At 39.2% G+C, this 18,224-nt stretch overlaps 1 long non-coding RNA gene across 5 annotated transcripts; it reads left to right on the top strand.

Moving 5' to 3' along the window:
- Positions 8,509-10,549, top strand: LOC109849139. 5 transcript variants are annotated; one of them, XR_002249008.1, is made up of 5 exons: positions 8,512-8,580; positions 8,983-9,033; positions 9,125-9,358; positions 9,460-9,539; positions 10,252-10,549. It is a non-coding gene; the product is annotated as an uncharacterized LOC109849139 (long non-coding RNA). The 5 variants fall into 5 exon arrangements; XR_002249009.1 differs by lacking the exon at positions 8,983-9,033 and having other exon boundaries at positions 8,509-8,580; XR_002249007.1 differs by having other exon boundaries at positions 8,983-9,358.

Raw genomic sequence — 18,224 nt, 5'->3', positions numbered from 1 at the left:
CCTCTAGCGCAACTCGCCTACATAGCTCAGCTCACCTGCAGACCCAAGTCCGCCTGCAGTTCGCCTACGCGAGCAAACTCGTCTGCAGACCCAAGTCTGCCTGCAGACTCAGCTCGCCTACAGACCCAAGCCCACCTGCAGTTCGCCTACGCGAGCAAACTCGCCTGCAGACCCAAGTCTGCCTGCAGTTTTCCTACGCGAGCAAACTCACCTGCAGACCCAAGCCCGCCTGCAGACCCAATCTCACCTGCAAACCCAAGTCCGCCGGCAGACTCGCCAGCTCGCTGTCAACTGCCCACTTGGAGTATGGGAACAGTCCTATCAATGGCCATATCTCACGCTTCAAGGGAGAAAGCATGACATTCCTCACCTGGGTACTAGGTACAGCCAGGGACGGCTACAAGAATAGGGCGGCTGGCTCCCTCACCCCTACTAGTGGTCAAATCCCACAAATCAAGGGATGGTCCATGCTATCCCTTACATATTTAAAGCCATCTTCAGCCAACATGAAGGCGAAATTGGTTGCTGCTTACTCGGCTGGCTAATCTTCCAAAGGTTGAAACTTGGCTTTTGTAAAGGCTCCCTCATTTGAAGAGACTTGTCAAAACTCTCTGACTTGAGGCTCTCGGGTAGACTCGAACCTACTTACATCGGACCTTCTACTGAGAACTGAAGCTCTAGCAGCAACTTCGATCGGATCGTCCAAGGGAAGTAAACTCGGCATGAGCACCGAGGGAGGCGTCCTATCGCTACCAAAAGTCCCCACGTTAAATAAGGAGGGATTTCCCTCCGCTTTTGTTATAATTTTGATTCATTAGTTTGTAATAAGCTGTTCTTATAAATACAAATGAAATCCCTATTTCAGGAGATCAAAATTTACACCTACACTTGTCATCCTGGGACTTCTTTCGGACCTTGAGCTATCATGTATGCCTTTTTCTCCTCCTTTCTCTTCAACCCTCTTGGTTTCAGATGAGGATACTTCTCCCAGCATCGATCAGCTTCGTGCCCTGTCTTCTCGTATTGACTACAAATCAGCCCTGCCTTCCCTGGATCACCCTTCTTCTTCTCCTTCTTAGATTGAGAACCACTAGACTCGCCTCCCGTCTGTTTGGAGTCTCCCTTAGCCTCGTTGCCCTTTTTTGTTTGCCCTCGAGGGCAATAGCCTTCACGCTCGCCTCTGCAATTGATTCCACCGTGAATAGCTTCATCTCCTTTCAGATGTAATCGCTCAATCCCGCCATATACTTCATAAACACGGCATATTCCTCTGTCACAATGTTGAGGATCATCGCCTGCTGCTGGAACTCCGTGGTGTATTCTTGAACGGTTTGATTAACCTTTTGGCGCAAGCCGTACCACTTGTACCAACACTCTTCAAGGAATCCCACCGGGTAGAACTGCTTTCTCAGTAACTCCTTGAACTTGTTCCACAACACCGCCTTCTTCTCCTGCTTATAGTAGGATTTCCACCACATCAATGCGTGCCCTGAAAGCTTCAAAGTCGCGAACACAATCTTCTCTTTTGACGAATAGCCATAAAGAGTAAAATACGTCTCCATCCGTTCGATCCAGTCATCAAGCCTCTCGACGTCAACACTCCCATCATAAACAGGAATCTCCACCTTAAAGTCAATCTTCAGGTTCTGATAAGAATTCTTACCCACTTGATGAAATGCAGCCTTAACAGTCTCCTCCTCCTCGTCAAAATCTGAATCTACTCTTTCCACATCAGACTCAATAATTTTCTTCGAAAAAGATTCACCTTGTTTACCACCTCTATGGATAAGACTGATGAGTTGTGTGAGAATCGAACATATCGTCTCGATCTGCTTTTCCAATACATCAATCCTCGCTGAATTGTCTCTTTTAGCCATCTTCTTCTTCCTTAAAACCTGGACTTCTTCCAATGAAATAAGGATCTCACCAAGCTTCTTGTATTGGGATCGAGTAAGGACCATACACAAGATGCCCTTTCACCGAATCTGATGCTCTGATAACAACTTGATACGAGTTGCCATGCGAGTACCCTTTAGTCGCAGAATTATCAAAGGTGGGTTAAGAAGAAGACAACTAAAACACAAGGCAATTCAGTATGGCGAAGGAAAATACATTCTTCTAGATTATGAAAAAGAAAAGATTACAATCTCTCCCTCATAATCTCACTAGAATCGAGAACAACCTCTTAATCCTCTCTAAACCCTAATACAAAGATTAGAATCTCTCTTTGAATCTATCTGATTGTTTAGAAACCCTAAAACAATCCTTTATATAGGTGTACAAACGTGGATGGTAATCTGGTAAATAAGCTGAAGAATAAGTTATTTAAATCCTTTAACATGAAGGATTTAGGCTCCGGACAGCGGATTCTTGGTATGGATATTGCTCGTGATAGGAAATCCAATAAGTTGTGGTTATCACAGGAGAAATATGTTGAACGGCTACTTGATAGATTCAGCCTAAAAGATGCCAAGTCAGTTAGTACTCCTATTGCAGGTCATTTAAAGCTTAGCAAAAAGTTTTGTCCGACTACAGATGAGGTAAAGAGTGAGATAGAGAATATTCCTTACTCTTCAGTTGTAGAAAGTTTGATGTGTGCATGGTTTGCACTCGACTAGATATAGCTCATGCAGTTGGCGTTGTGAGTAGGTTTCTTTGTAATCTAGGAAAAGTTTATTGAGAAGGTATAAAGTGGATCTTATAATATTTGAAAGGCAGTTCTAGATTGTGTTTGAGTTTTGAAGGTTCGAAGGTAGTATTATATGGTTTTTCAGATGCGGATATGGCAGGTGATCTTGATCATAGGAAGTCTACCTCAGGTTGGTTGTTCACTTTTGTAGGGGGAGCTATATCTTCGTAGACTAGGTTGCAGAAGTGTGTTACTTTATCTATAACAGAGGCAAAGTATATTGCAGCTGTAGAATCCAGTAAGGAGATAGTTTGGTTGAGAATATTTCTGTAGGAGTTAGGCTTGCAGCAGGAGAATTATCAAGTTTTCATTGATAGTCAGAGTGCTCTTGATTTGAGAAAGAGTTCCACATTCTACTCCAGAACAAAACATATTAATGTGAGATATCATTGACTCAGAGAAGCTGTTGAGAAATAGGAGCTAAAGCTACAGAAAATTCACACAGATGAAAATCCAGCAGATTTTTTTAACAAAGATCATTTCTAGAGAGAAGACCGAGTTGTGTCGGCAATTTGCCAGCATGAACTCCTGGTGAGGAGTTACAAATTAGCATACCCTTCGCTGGGCTGGAGAGGGAGGTTGTTGTGGGTCCAGCTCAATTGAGGCCCACAAGTACTAGGTCAAATTGGTTGTATCCTACTAAGAAAAGGATTTGAGGGGCCTATTCATAATTTGAATAGGAATGATGGACCTAGGGATAAAATTCCTTTATTAAAGGAATTGGGCATGTGAAGAGTATAACCCTGAGGTCAGATTTTTCCTGTAGCTACAGTAATCCGAGAGAGAGAAAAAAAGAGGGGAGAGAGAAAAAAAGGAGAGAAAAGTTGAGATTCCGGATAACTCGGTTGTCCGATTGCAGTGATTTAAAATCCGTTGTCTTCTGAATGACGATGTTATCGAGAGTATGGTGTTGATTTCTCTGCAGGAGTTGGAGACTTATGATGATACATGCTTTAGGGTTTAGTGCCCTATAGGTAATGTTGTATTTTTCTCTTTGTGATTTGATCCTCAAGTTCGGGTGTAACTTTGAAGGATTGTACAATCGATTGATAGTGAAATATTGTTATTTGAATTGCCCTATGGACGTAGGCACGATTAGTCGAACCACGTTAAATCTTAGTGTTTACTTGCATGTAGTATTTTCATTGGTGTAGTTATTTATTTAGTGTTTAATTCCGCAGATTAATCTCCATAAAATTCCTAATATGTATTACACCCTAATTTAAAGAAGAACAGATTCTTAACTATTTTACATTCTATTATCTTAACTTTCTTTTTATTACCTATCTCAAAACACTTCTTAAACATAAGCATAATCTAATATCAATCACAAGAGAGCACGAAAAATATCAAGAACACACGAACACAAAGATATACGTGGTTCGGCTTGTAGCCTACATCCACGGGCGAAGGAGGAGAAAATCTTTACTCAATAGTGTGGAATATAAAGTAGAGATCTCTCAATTACTTAATCATAAATAACACCCTAAGATTTTCATACAATCTCTTTAAATAAAAGGAACAAAAGAGAAGAATATCAAATATGCTTCACAAAAAACTCTCTCTTCTTGATTAGTGCTCTGAAGATTGATTAATCTAATTGGCTTGAAAGACTATTCTTATATAGCCTTGAAGATCCCAAATCCTTGCTATCTAAGGAATAATAGTTTTAATAAGAATAGAAGTCCACATATCCTAAAACCCAACAAGAGTCCAAGTAGGAATAAACCTCTAATATGATTGGTTGTGCAAAGTCTAATGTAAGTAGAAATCTTGATCAAAACAAACCAAGTCATAAAAGGAACTCCCAAAGCAATATGGATTTTAGTATTTGAGGCAACCTACAAAAAAATCTCCATCTTGACTCAAATGCGTAGAAATCCTTCACTCCAAAAACTAGCTTACTTCACCTTCTCCCGCAGGGCATCAAGTGCGGCATATATTGTCCAAGCCCGGCTTGAGCTTGCCACCTGAAAGAGGCCTCCTCAACAAATCGACCGAATTGTCTGCACGATGACCGTAAAGCTTAGCGAAGTCATCACCTGAAATAGCTCCTGAATACCCGAAGGGTACAAAATTGTCAACCGACAATGCATAAGCTATCGTATCTTCATATCTTCATAGTGGTTATATATCTTGTCTAGACTAATCTCTAGCAATAGTGTATTCCCGCTTTTCTTGCAGCTACTGAGATGCTTCATCTACTTGAATGAGATCTGGCTGCTAAACTCTCGTAGTTTTATCCTGCTAAAGAGCCGAATCAAGAATTTCTAACTCCACATTATATCCTGTAGTGCGCGCATTATCAACTAAAACCGGTGATTGTTTCTGGTGGAACACAGTAGACTCATCAAAAGTAACATCATGGCTGATAATAATCTTTAAAGACTCCGGAACAGGACACCACAACCTAAAACCCTTAACACCCGATGCATAACCTAGGAATATGCACCTCTTCGCTCGTGGTTCAAGTTTCCCTTGACTAACAAGCACATATGCAGGACAACCAAATATTCTAAAATTAGAATAATTCGTAGGTTTATCAGACCAAACCTCCTCTCGTGTTATAACTAATAGAAATAGATGACGATCGATTCACTAAGTAACAAGTCGTATTCACCACCCAGTATTCTTTGCCTAAACCTGCATTGAACATCATACAACAAGCTTTCTCCAATATGTTTATGTTCATATGTTCTACCACTCTATTCTGTTACGGCGTGTGAGGGCCTGTACGATGTCTAGCGATTCCTTACTTCTTGTAGAACTCATTAAATTATTCTTCACAAAACTCAAGACCATTATCAGTTCTAAGTCTATTAATCAGCCTCCTAGTCTGTTTCTCAATCAAAAACTTCCACTGCTTGAAAGTCACAAACACCTCATATTTATGTCTCAAAAATAGATCTAAACCTTCCTAGAGTAGTCGTCAATGAAGGTCAATAAATATCTAAAACTACCACCCTTCGAGGCAACTTGTGAAGGTTCCCAAAGATTTGAATGGATATAATCCAAACTACCTTTAGTCTAATGCACTGTCATACTTAAGCTGACTCTTTTCTACTTCTCAAAGATGCAATGCTCGCAGAATCTAATTTTTTTGTACTCTGTCCACATAAAAGACCCTTCTTACTCAATTCGGCCAATATGCGCTCACTCATATGATCAAATCTCATATGCCATAATCTAGTAGTATCAGCTCCTGATATCGATGATGTAACTGTAGTCGAATCGGTAATAGTAGTACCCTACAAAACATGCAAGCTGCCGAACTTCTTTCCTTTCATAACCATAAGAGAACCTTTTATAACCCTAAGAACTCTACCTTCACCTAAAAAATTGCACCCAATGCTATTAAGAGTGCCCAAAGAGATGAGATTCTTCCTTAAACCTGGAACATGCCTAACATCAGTCAAAGTCCTGATGACTCTATCATGCATCTTAATCTGAATTTTTTTTCCCAATAGTCTTGCATGAGGTGTTATTTCCTATAAGAATAGTTCCACCATCAATAGCTTCATAAGTGGTGAACCAGTCCCGATTAGGACACATATGATAGGAACAACCCGAATCCAAAATCCAGTCATCAATGCTCCTGTTTATATCATCTATAGCTAACAAAATCACCTCTTCAACAATATCAACTTCAGCAGAGTCCTCCTTTGATTTTCCCTCATACTCTTCTTGTTTATTCATGTTCTTTAATCTATAACAATCGGTCTTAATGTGCCCTTTCTTCTTCCAAATCTATAACAATCGGCTTTATCGCTACTTTCACTTAGGTTAACTCTTTGTCAATTTTCTCTTTATTCAACAAGTTCTCTTTAAGGTTCTTGATGCCAATAGAATCTCAACTATAGATCATAGTATCCCTGAAGTACTTGTAAGAAGGTAGCAAAGAACACAATAACAATAGGGTTTGATCTTCATCATCGATCTTAACATTAATCTTACTAATCAAATCTATAATCACAGAATTAAATTCACCAATACGAGATTTGATGGGTGTTCCTTCCGACATCTGAAGTATGTACAAATGCTGCTTCAAGAGGAGGTGATTAGTTAGCAACTTCGTTAAATACAAATCCTTTAATTTAGATCACAAATCAACAGTTGTCTTCTCTGTGAGAACTTCTTGCAAAACTTCATTTGTCAAACATAATTGGATTTTTGTGAGAGCTCTATCATCCAACTTGTTCTAATCTTCCTCTATCAAAGTAGCTGGTTTTTTCGACTTTCCGAATAAAGCCTTTTTCAATCCACTCTGTGTCAACATGACGATCATCATAACTTCCAAAGGCTAAAACTGATGTTACCGTTAAACTTCTTGATATCCCACTTCATAGTGGTTGTCATTAAATTCTTATTCGATAGATAGTTGAGGGCTCTGATACCAATTTGTTATGATAAACTCTCCAGGATAAGCTAATATCAATCACATGAGAGCACGAAAAATATCAAGAACACACAAACACAAAGATATACATAGTTCGGCTTGTAGCCTACGTCCACAGGCAAATGAGGAGAAAAGCTTAACTAAATAGTGAGGAATACAAAGCGGAGATCTCTCAATCACTCAATCCTAAATAACACCCCAAGATTTCCGTACAATCTCTCTAAATAAAAGTAACAAAAGAGAAGAATATCAAATATGCTTCATAAAAGAACTCTCTTTTTTGATTAGTGCTCTGAAGATTGACGTATCTAATTGGCTTGAAAGACTGTTCTTATATATCCTTGAAGATCCCAACTTCTTGCTGTCTGAGGAATAATAGTACTAATAGAAATATAAGTCCACATGTCCTAAAACCCAACAAGAGCCCAAGTAAAAATAAACCTCTAATATGATTAGTTGTGCTAAGTCTAATGTAAGCAGGACTCTTGATCAAAACAAAGCAAGCCAAACCATAAAAAGAACTCCCAAAGCAATATGGATTTGAGTATTTGAGGCAATGATGCGAAACAATGTGATGCAGGTATAAAGATCAGCGATGATAATATTTCACCAAATCAGCGATTGATCTAAGTAGGAAACTCGAGAATAAAGTGACGCTCCAGATGATTTTTAAGCAAAAATTACGAATGTACTAAGTTCAGACCTTTGTAAATTATTCAGATAATTAATATAATGATTTGTTCTCTTAATACAGTTCGACTTGTAATATTTAGATTAGCAAACACTAGTAAAAATACCCACATTCTAGACGGAATATCCTGGACGGAAATTTTTCCGTCTAGTTTGTATTAAACTAGACGAAAAATTTCCGTCTAGGATATTCCGTCTAGAAAAAAACTATTCTAGACGGAAATTTCCGTCTAGAATAGCAAAGTAGACGGTTTTAATATTTTTTTATTTTTTTTAATTAGAGTGAGCATCCTAGACGGAAATTTCCGTCTAGGAAACATCCTAGACGGAAAATTTCCGTCTAGGATGGTGGGTTCCCTTCCCCCCCAAAATTTCACCCCCAAGTTCATTTCCCCGCCTAAATTCTCAAACTCTGAAATAAAATCCCTAATGCCGCCTAAATTTCATTCCCTAATTTCTCCCCCTCCCTCTTCATCCACTCCGAGTTCCCCTTTCCCTCTGCAGCCTCCTCTCCTCTCCGACCCACCCAGGCCCAACCCCTCGACCGCATCCCTCGTCACTGGGCCCACTCCCCCGCGACCTCCTCTCCCTCCTCAGCTGCGCCGAGTCCTCCTACCTCCTCGCTCCGCCAAGCTCGTCGCCGTCGACTCGATCGCCGCGCTGTTCTGGTCGGAGCTCGGCCGCAGTGCGGGGGGACCTGAAGGCGGAGGTCGGCACGCTCTCCTCCAGCGATCGTGGCGAGGCTGAAAGAGGTGGCGAGGGACTTCGAGCTGGCGGAGGTCGGAGCTCTTCTTCAGCATTGCTGGTAATTGGAAAATTTTTAATCTTTTCTGATTTTCTTTGGGAGAATTTATTTAGCGATTTAACATCCCCATCTTAGTTAAGGACTTTATTCAAGAACCCAACCTTTTGTTTCCATGATACTTAGAAAAACTTTTTTTACCATTAAAATATGTGTACGCTGATTCCTGATTTAGCGAAGTTTGGTGGGTTATAACTAGAGATTAATTATGGAAGTTATTCATAATTTTTTTTTACACGGAAATAAACTTAAGATGTGAAAATGGAAACAGAAGTAATACACTGTGTTAAACAGAGTGAAATAATAGAGAATCCATCCAATTAATTTTTATGCACAATTCTAACTAACTATTTGTTGCGGACAGACCTCCTGATTGATTTTTTTCACTCTTAAATCCTTAAAAAGGTTTGAGGAGTGGACCGTGAACCGAAAGCTTCAACCATTAGGATTATCCAAGTAGGCCCTTGCTTATATTTGCTATTGCTAAAGTACAAGTATCAACTTGTTTAAATCAAAGAGTAATGTATGCAAATTATTTGAACATCAGAATGGCAATTGCACTAGCAGTTATTGCAGGCGTGGGAAGTATTGAATTTTTTTGTCCTATGATATATTGTTTGGGCATCTCTACGTCCGACGAGTATGGAGCCTTATCGGGTAAGGCTTCGACAAGCTTTCGGGTTTCTGCTTTCATGAAGGCAACACCTACCTTGTCTATGAGTTTCTAGGCAGTAAAGCGATTATATTGTAGATTGAAACAAAGCTCAGCAGGTTTCAGTGAGTAAGTAGGAGAATTTTTCCTATTCGGCATGAATGTTATTTGTGAATTGAGTTGATATTGTGTTCTTATAGTTGGTTTGGTTGTTGTATATGTGCTCTTAGGCATTCTCTGCAAGATAGGTTGAGCAAGGGGAGCAGGGGTCAAGGAGATGAGATATATTTAAAACTCCGCACCAGTACAGGTTTGTTTGCCCATTATCTCTCCCATGCAGGATTATTCTTTACACAATAATTACATAACGAGGTAGATACATGACAAATTTTGATTTTTATAGGGTCCATAAGTTCTATTGTAGTTGAAAATTAACTGGTTGTTGCATAAGTGGTTCTTTATTTGGTGTTTGGATTTATTGTGTTGGCCATCTTGATTTTACAAGAACCAAGACTCTATTTATCCCCCTAACTGATATGTGGCTTCATGGGAATATTTGTTTGATTTTCTGTCCTCTGCACTATGTGTAAATGTCAATTTTTTGTAAGATAGGAAATCCACAATAGCTATGTATCCATGATTGACACCGACAAGCTGGAACGACATGCTTCTTACAAATCTGAGTTGAAACTCGTCATAGATGTTTGCATACTCTTGTTGACAAGGTTTTCTTTTGTTTCATGTTTTCATTGTTTGCAGCTCTCTGTTTGTGTGTTGTTCTAATCTTCTTCACAATACTAAAGCTTTGAGCCTTAATCTTGTGTTTAGTGTGCTAGTGTGCATGTTTTCAGATACGTTGAGAATTTACATTCTAGTTCTACCTAAGGGATGCAATTATATCATTTGTTTTTTTTGTCATAATATTGTCTTGTAACCACAATTTTCATGTACCCATCACTGTTAGCCGTTACAAAATGTTGTTTCCTAGTAGATATTGAAATGTCATTTTCATTTTTCTACAGATCAAAGGTACTTTGCTTAAAGCTTTGTGTCAGGCGGAGAGATCTAATGTTTTTTTTCGTTCCAAGAAGGTGAAAAGCGAAGATACATGTGATCATTCTGACAAAGGCGAGGAAGACGTTGAAGAGGAAGAGGCAAGAAAGATTAGACTTGGGCTTAATAAGAAGAGTGGTGATGATGATGAGTTGATTGCGAAGGGAAAATCCTATGTTAATTCGTGTACATAATTGATGTAAAAGTTTGTAAACAATTTTTTCTATTATTTTGATGAATGTATTATTTGAATATAATTTGATTTGATATTGGAATATAATTAGATTGTGCTCGATATGAATATAATTTTTTGTTGTTCAATATTGTGTACATGCATCCTACATAGATTCTGCAAAAAAAAAACTACTGTAGCATAGTATCCTAGACGGAAATTCCGTCTAGGATGCTCAAATTCCGTCTAGAATACCTTTTTAAAAATAAAAAAATAAAAAAATCAATTTCCGTCTAGAATGAGTATTCTAGACGGAAATTTCCGTTTAGAATACTCATTCTAGACGGAAATTTTTTCCGTCTAGAATGCATTATTCTAGACGGAAATTCCGTCTAGAATAATCCGTCTAGGATGTATTCTAGACGGTTTTGAATTCTATCTAGAATATTCCGTCTAGGATGTATTCTAGACGGAAATTCCGTCTAGAATACTACATCCTAGACGGAAATAAACTAGACGGGTATTCTAGACGGAATTCCGTCTAGGATACACATCCTAGACGGAATTCTGTGTATCCTAGACGGAATTTTCCGTCTAGGATGCCTAGTTTTTTAGCAGTGAAATAAACTTGGCAACTGAATCACTCGCTCACAAATCAATCTGAGTACAACACAAGCGCAATCAATATTAATATTAATAAAAACATGCACGCAATAGCGGTTCTAAAAATACTTAGGTGTAAGAAAACAAAACATTCGTCGGTCTGAACAGACTTGGTGTGAGGGTTCTCTGGAGGAGTGACAACAAACTGGATGACGATGTGTACGACGACGGCAAACTACGCTATCCAGTGGTGACGGATCGACGGATGAACTGGCGATGTCAATGACGTCGAACTGAACGATGACGACAACGAACTGAGGATGATGAGTGCAATGGCGTCGAGCTAGTCTAAGACGACGAGACTGCTCGAAGTGGAGGAGCGCAGGGGGAATCTGACGAGGCTGTTTGGAACAAGGCGTCGGTGGCAGTTGCTCATGGAGGGCACGAAGAGCGGGTGGTAGCCTTTGGCGGGGCTGCTCAAGGATGCAGGAGAGTAGGGGGAAGGGCGACAGCTCGCCGATGGGGTTGGGGGCTGATTTGAGATGAAGGGGATGGGCGGCGGTTGAAGGCATCACGCAGCTACAGGGGGTGGTGCTGGAGCGGGATTGTGGGGGTGGGGGAGGGGAGGTCGTTGGTGGTCATGGAGGGAAGAGCAAGGGAGGGAAGGAGCTGAGTCGGCGACTGTGGGATGAGAGGGAGGAGGTGGGTGGGGGGAGGGGAGGGGGTGGTGGCGTTGTTTTGGAGGAGGAGGTAGGCGGGAGGCTTGGGTTGGCTGCGGTGATAGAGAAAGAAGAGCTGGAGGTGGTGGGTTGAAAGAGATGAGCAGGTTGCAGTGTATTTTTGAACGGAGTATTCTTTTTTTTATTGCGGCTGGAGAAGAAACGAAAATATTGCTAGAGTTTCACACGTCAATTAAGCAAATAATTTTCATTTTTATTCTTCAATAATTCCTTTTGATTACAGCAATCCTTTTAAAGAAAAAAGATTACAAATTTGGAAATCTCACAGAATCCCTCAAATCTCTCACAGTTACTAAAACTGATTAACTACCAAATCAAAATTAAAATTCAAAAATTCAAAAATTCAAAATTCAAATTGATTATTTTAACTGAAATACTGCTAACTTAAATCAAAACCATAATGCTGAAACACGGCGTCTCCTGTGTTGATACACTCGGTGAAAATCTAGTGTACGTGTGTGGATGTCCTCATCAGGTAACCTATAACAGTATGAACGAGATGAATCATCACTGTATCATGCAGTTCAAGCTGTCATTTCATATGGTCTAGGTGCTTCAAGCTTGATAATGGTAGAATTAAGTGAGATACCTTCGATCATTCCATAAAATCCTTTATTGATTAGAGTTAGTGTGGTATCTAGCGAGCAAGTGAACCAGTGTATGTGAAGAGAGGTCTAAACACCATTTTTGTCCAACACGTGAGTTGATCTCAAAGCGTCAGTGTAGCATGTATCTTCTCATCATGTCAATTTTCCTGCTTACCGTCGAGCCTCTTATCTTGGCAGAATCTCTCCCAGAATCTATTATATCTCTGCCATTTATTAAGGCGTGCTGGGCTTAATAATTTGTTGATTTAATCCAAACGTGCGTAGATGGATAATGTTGAATTTGTTGGTATAATTTTGTCACTTTTTGTGCGAACGACAATGTGTACGTGTTCCTGGTTGAATGCAAATTCTGTGATAATTTAGCATGTCGTATTGAAACATGTCATAATCTTCATGGTCATTCTTGTTAAACGAAAACTTCATTTTCCATATGTGCTACGACATGCTTTTGCTTATTCTATAAATTGACATGTCTGACACCCAGCAAGAGCATGCATCGGCTGTTGAGCGCCTAGCTCCAAGATTGGCAGCACACAGGACTGAGCTTTGCCCAAGTCTTACGGCTCGAAAGTCGTTTTTGGAAGATATAAGTTTCTGCTTCTACATTCTGGACTCGACCATTTATTGATCCAGGTTGAAAATGGCACGTCAATTTGATATAAACCAATTAATATACTCGAAACTCCAAGCAGATTGTGCAAGCTGGTCAAGCTTATTACAAGATTTGCAAACCCATAAAAGCCAAACTCCAAGGAATTCGCCAGTGCTGCATCGTTCATTCCAAAAGAGGTGGATGCATCGGTTCCACCTGAACAGAACATTGTAAAGCCAACCCAAATATCTGCAGAAACATCATCAAGCAAGACTCTTCAAATAGACAAGCCCTCTACTTTACCAATGTTGAGACTGAAAAGCACACTATTGAGACTAGCAAGGTGAAATATTGACAAGTCTGTCATTGAAGAAGACCGACCTGTCCAAGCTCAATCCAAGGATCCAAACATTGATATCTCTAGTACTATATCCATACAGAAGAACGAAGAGAGGACGGTGAGCATGGTTTGAAGATGAAGAGCCTGAGCAAGCTGGTTGTTCTAGAGAAACAAATGTACCATTCGGAAACAATGAAGACGTGTCTTTCAGTGATCTAGGAGGAGGAGGAGGATGATGTTGATTGAGGGTTTTCAGAGAACTTCAAAATAGTAAATAAAGGCGGAGATGCTCAATCAAAAGATTCGAGGAAGGTTTGATTCAGATGAAGAACTAAGAGCGTGCAACCAATGGTGGCAACTCCACAAGCCCAGAATCCAATTAATGATTAGGTAAATAACAATGATATAGATGATATAGTGATGTAAGACGCTTAACAGACAATTTCATGGAGGAGTGAGACAATCACGAGCAAAATACAGACTCATACGTATTATTGACTTCCGCAAAGAAAATAATCATATCTTCAAAGCCGGAAGGTGGATTCTGACATGTTATATATGTAAACCGTCTATCTTGACGAGACGTAGCCAACTAGAATGTTAGATTTTAAAAATCTCATCAGTAATACTCAGTTTGGCTAAAATCCAAAAAAAAAAAAAACCAGTTTTTAGTTTATTTTTAGTAATAAAGTTGGAGTACATTTAGATTAGAAAATAAATTCAATATTAGAGTCAAATTAGATTAGAAAATAAATTCAATTTTGATTCATGATATGTTTTCTCTGTTATAGGGAGTATTTTTAGGTAGAATTTGATACTTTCTATTTTTTATAATTCTAGTCTTAGTAGGAGTCTTATTTGTTTTTCTATTTAAGAAGAAGAATTGTAAATCTCATGAATAAGATCATTTTTATCAATAAATTTTTCTTATTATATTTTCTTTGTAGATTCAAAAATCGTTCTTTGTGGATTTAAAGAGCACCCCTTGGTGGATTCCAAGATTTAATACTTTCGTGTTGCGTTAGTTAGTATTAGAGCCATGTTTCTTCGATCCGATGGCAGGCGACGAAGACCTTATTACCCTGACTCAGATTAAGACTTGCGTAGATCGACTTGCGTTGGTAGTGGAGTATGTGAACCAGGGACAAGTTCAAGATCGCGTTGATGGTCGCCAAAGACATGATTGGACTTCACATGAAGAATTCAACATCAACATCGATGAGTATGAAGCCTAGCACAGAAATTATGATTGTAGAGACTACTGAAGATGGGATCCATATGATATTAAAAACATGAGGATTGATTTACTATCTTTCAGTGAGAAACTAGATATAAAAAGATTTTCTTGATTGGATTGATGAAGTGGAGAAATTTATTGGGCATTTGAGAATCGCAGAAGATCAAAAGGTTACGCGAGTAGCCTATTGATTGAAGGGTAACGTAGTCTTTTGGTGGAAATCATTATGTGAGGACCGAGTCCGTCAGTAGAAGCAAAAAATCTGATCATGGGCGAAGATGAAGGAATTGTTAAAAGGTCATTTTCTTCCTACATATAATTATGTGTTCAATCAATATTTAAGTTCACACTCTAATTATGATCATAGAGGGATTAAGCAACCTCAACCTACCTCTAAGCAAGACTCTGGAATTATGAAGAGCACTAAAGAAGCTACAAATAAAGAAGAACCACCTCATAAGCAATATGTCTTTCACACGAGATGCACCATGATTCAGAAGATATGTATCTTATTATTCATAGTGATAGTAGAAAGAATCTTATCTCTCAGTGTATGGTGGAGAAGTTAGGCTTGAAGACAGAGAAATGCCATACCTTGTGTTCAATCGATTGGATTCATAAGGGCAATGATGTGCAGAATGATGAGATATGTTGGTTACTTTTCTATAGGTCGCTATGTTGATGAGATATTATGTGATGTGGTTAAAGTGGAGATATGCTCTTAGGTAGACTATGGTAGTTCGATGTTGGTGCTACCCATAGAAGCAGATGCAACATTTATGTCTTCAAGAAGGATGGGCGTCGAATTATACTCATGCCTCTTACATAAAAGGAGCTATCTAAGATAGAGACTACTACAAAGAAGAGATTCTTGGTGACAAATATCAAGGCTTTAGCAGAAAACTTGAAGCAATCTGAAGAGATCTATGACTTGGTTATGATTTAAAAAGAAGAACCTGCCCCTACCGAAATTCCTCCTAAGGTGCAAACACTCATTATGCATTAGATTCATGATGCTGATGGGGATATGATAGTGAAGAAGGATATTATGCATGATATTTTCAGAGAGATTGTGAGCGATATTGCACATATATATTAATGTTTTCCTGGTGGAGGAGAAGGATTAAATTGAGAGTGTGACAATTAATGGTATGTGTAAATTTCTTAGTGGAGGGCTTGTGACAAAGGAGATGAAAGAATTGTGTATGGAGTATGAGGGAGAAAATTCTTTTGTAGAAACAATGATCATCAATAATTTTAACATGATGAGATGATATCGCTAACACTAGAATATGGGAAACAATAAGGAAAATATTTGGTGGAGTTTTTTATGCTACTATAGAGCCACATGCTACCAGTTACATACACATGTCATTGGAAAGATTTATATACAAGTTTGATATAGAAGAAGTCCTAGTAGAGGAGGTAAAAGAACAAATAGAGAAAATCAATGCTAAATACAAGACGGATGCTGATTGATGTAGGAGAAGAAAAAATATTTATCGATGAATCTACTATCCAAGAAAATATAAGCTCAGGGTCAAGGTTCTTTCAATAAGGGGAGACTGATGTAGAACCCTTAATAGACAATTTCATGGAGGAGTGGGACAATCTCGAGCTAAATACAGACTCATACATATTATTGACTTTCATAAAGAAATAATCATATCTTCCAACTCGGAAGGTGGATTCTGACATATTATATATGTAAATCCCCTATCTCGACGAGACAGAGCCAACCAGATTATCAGATTTTTAAAATCTCACTAGTAGCACCCAGTTTTGGCTAAAATCCTAAAATAAGCAGCTTTTAGTTTATTTTTAGTAATAAAGTTAGAGTCTATTAGAATAGGAAATAAATTCATTATTAGAGTCAAACTAGATTAGGAAATTGTTGATGTTTAATAATCAAACAGTCAAATATATGGTGGGGGTGACATTGATTAGGGGCCGCTCACTTCTCCGAATATCTGATTTGAGTTGAGTAGCTTTCAGCTTGCACAAATAGCAACTCGTGAGAGGATGAGACTTGGTTCCCTCATGATTCCTTCAATGATCAAGTTAGTTGATAAACTTGAGTGGAAAAATAAAGAATTGTTTCAGTTCTTTAGTGCAGTGGAATTTGTTAAGATAGCATACCTTGATATTTGGAATAGTACCTCTCTTTATACTGGTAGAAAAGGGGTAGAACCATCATTTCGGATGGGCAGAGGATGGCGGTAAATAAGTATAGGCTGGCGGCTGCATCAACACCTATTTTACATGTGCTGGTCGGCAAGTGAAGGAGAGATCACCTTAACAATTAATTTTAAGTGATCAGAGGCATGACGGTACTGACGTGGTCTGATGAGTCATGAAGGCTATCGGGGCTAGAGGTAAGATGACACCTGCCAAGCATTAAATGTGATGCTGATGTGTTGTCAATGGAAGAGATTTGAGGTTGAAGTCGTTCTGTGGCTTGGCTGAGAAGTAACGCCTTTCGAGTCGACCTCGCGAGTCATCGAATAACTGGTCGAGTGGGCTCGTAGTGAATCATCTTCGACAAGAGGACCGATAAGTATTCAAAGGGTGCTTCAATCTATGGGATTGGGAAGTTTAATGGCCAAAACATCTTCGGTTTGTGGCAAACACAAGTTAAAGACGTTCTCTACAAGGAGAAGCTTTACAAGGTGTTGAGAGGGTAAAACCCAACAATATGGAGAAGGATGATTAGGAGGAGCTCGACTTGAGTGCGTGCAACACTATTCGTCTATGTTTATAAAAGGATATGGCAGCATATGCTTTATTTGTATATGGAAATGAGCCCATTACTTACAATGAGGCTATGAGGGGTGATCGTAGCTAGGAGTGGATGACAACTATGAGGGATGAGATGAAGTCCCTTCATAAAAACCTTACTTGGGATTTGGTGGAAGCACCAAATGGGAAGAAGCCGATTGGGTGCAAGTGGGTCTATACGGTGAATGATGGTTTTCCAAGCTCCCGTGGAAGTACATGTGTATGGTACAAGGCAAAATTGGTGGCAGAAGGGTATGCACAACTAGAAGGTGTTGACTATAATGAAGTTTTCTCTCCGATCGTGAAGCACACCTCTATCCGAGCCCTTTTAGTGATGGTTGCACAGTATGACATGGAGCTCAAGTAATTAGATGTCAAGACTGCATTCTTGCATGGAGATTTGGAGGAGGACATTTATATGTCACAGCCCCGTGGATTTATAGTTACCGATAAGGAGGATTATGTGTGCAAACTGAAGAAATCATTGTATGGATTAAATCAATCACTGCGAAAATAGTGTAAGAGGTCTGACACATTTATGATACTGCAAAAGTTTACACGGAGTGAGATTGATCATTGTGTGTACTTCAGGCAGGTTGGTGGTTCTTTCATCTATTTGTTGCTCTATGTTGATAATATGCTTATTGCCTCACATAGTATGTTGGAAATCAACAAGCTCAAGAAGAAGTTGAGTTCTGAGTTTGAGATGAAAGACTTGGATCCTGGGAAAAAGATACTTGGGATGGAGATTGTTCGATGTAGAAAGAAGGGGAGGTTGTGCCTTTCTCAAAGGCGGTATATGGAGAAGGTGTTGGCTCGTTTTGGGATGTAAAACTCGAAGCAAGTTAGTACTCCGTTGGCTCCTCACTTTA

The sequence above is a fragment of the Asparagus officinalis genome, chromosome 7, assembly GCF_001876935.1.
Source record: "Asparagus officinalis chromosome 7, Aspof.V1, whole genome shotgun sequence".
Lineage (NCBI taxonomy): Eukaryota > Viridiplantae > Streptophyta > Magnoliopsida > Asparagales > Asparagaceae > Asparagus > Asparagus officinalis.
Note: the sequence above shows the minus strand (reverse complement) of the source record. Positions and strands in the feature narration are given on the sequence as shown.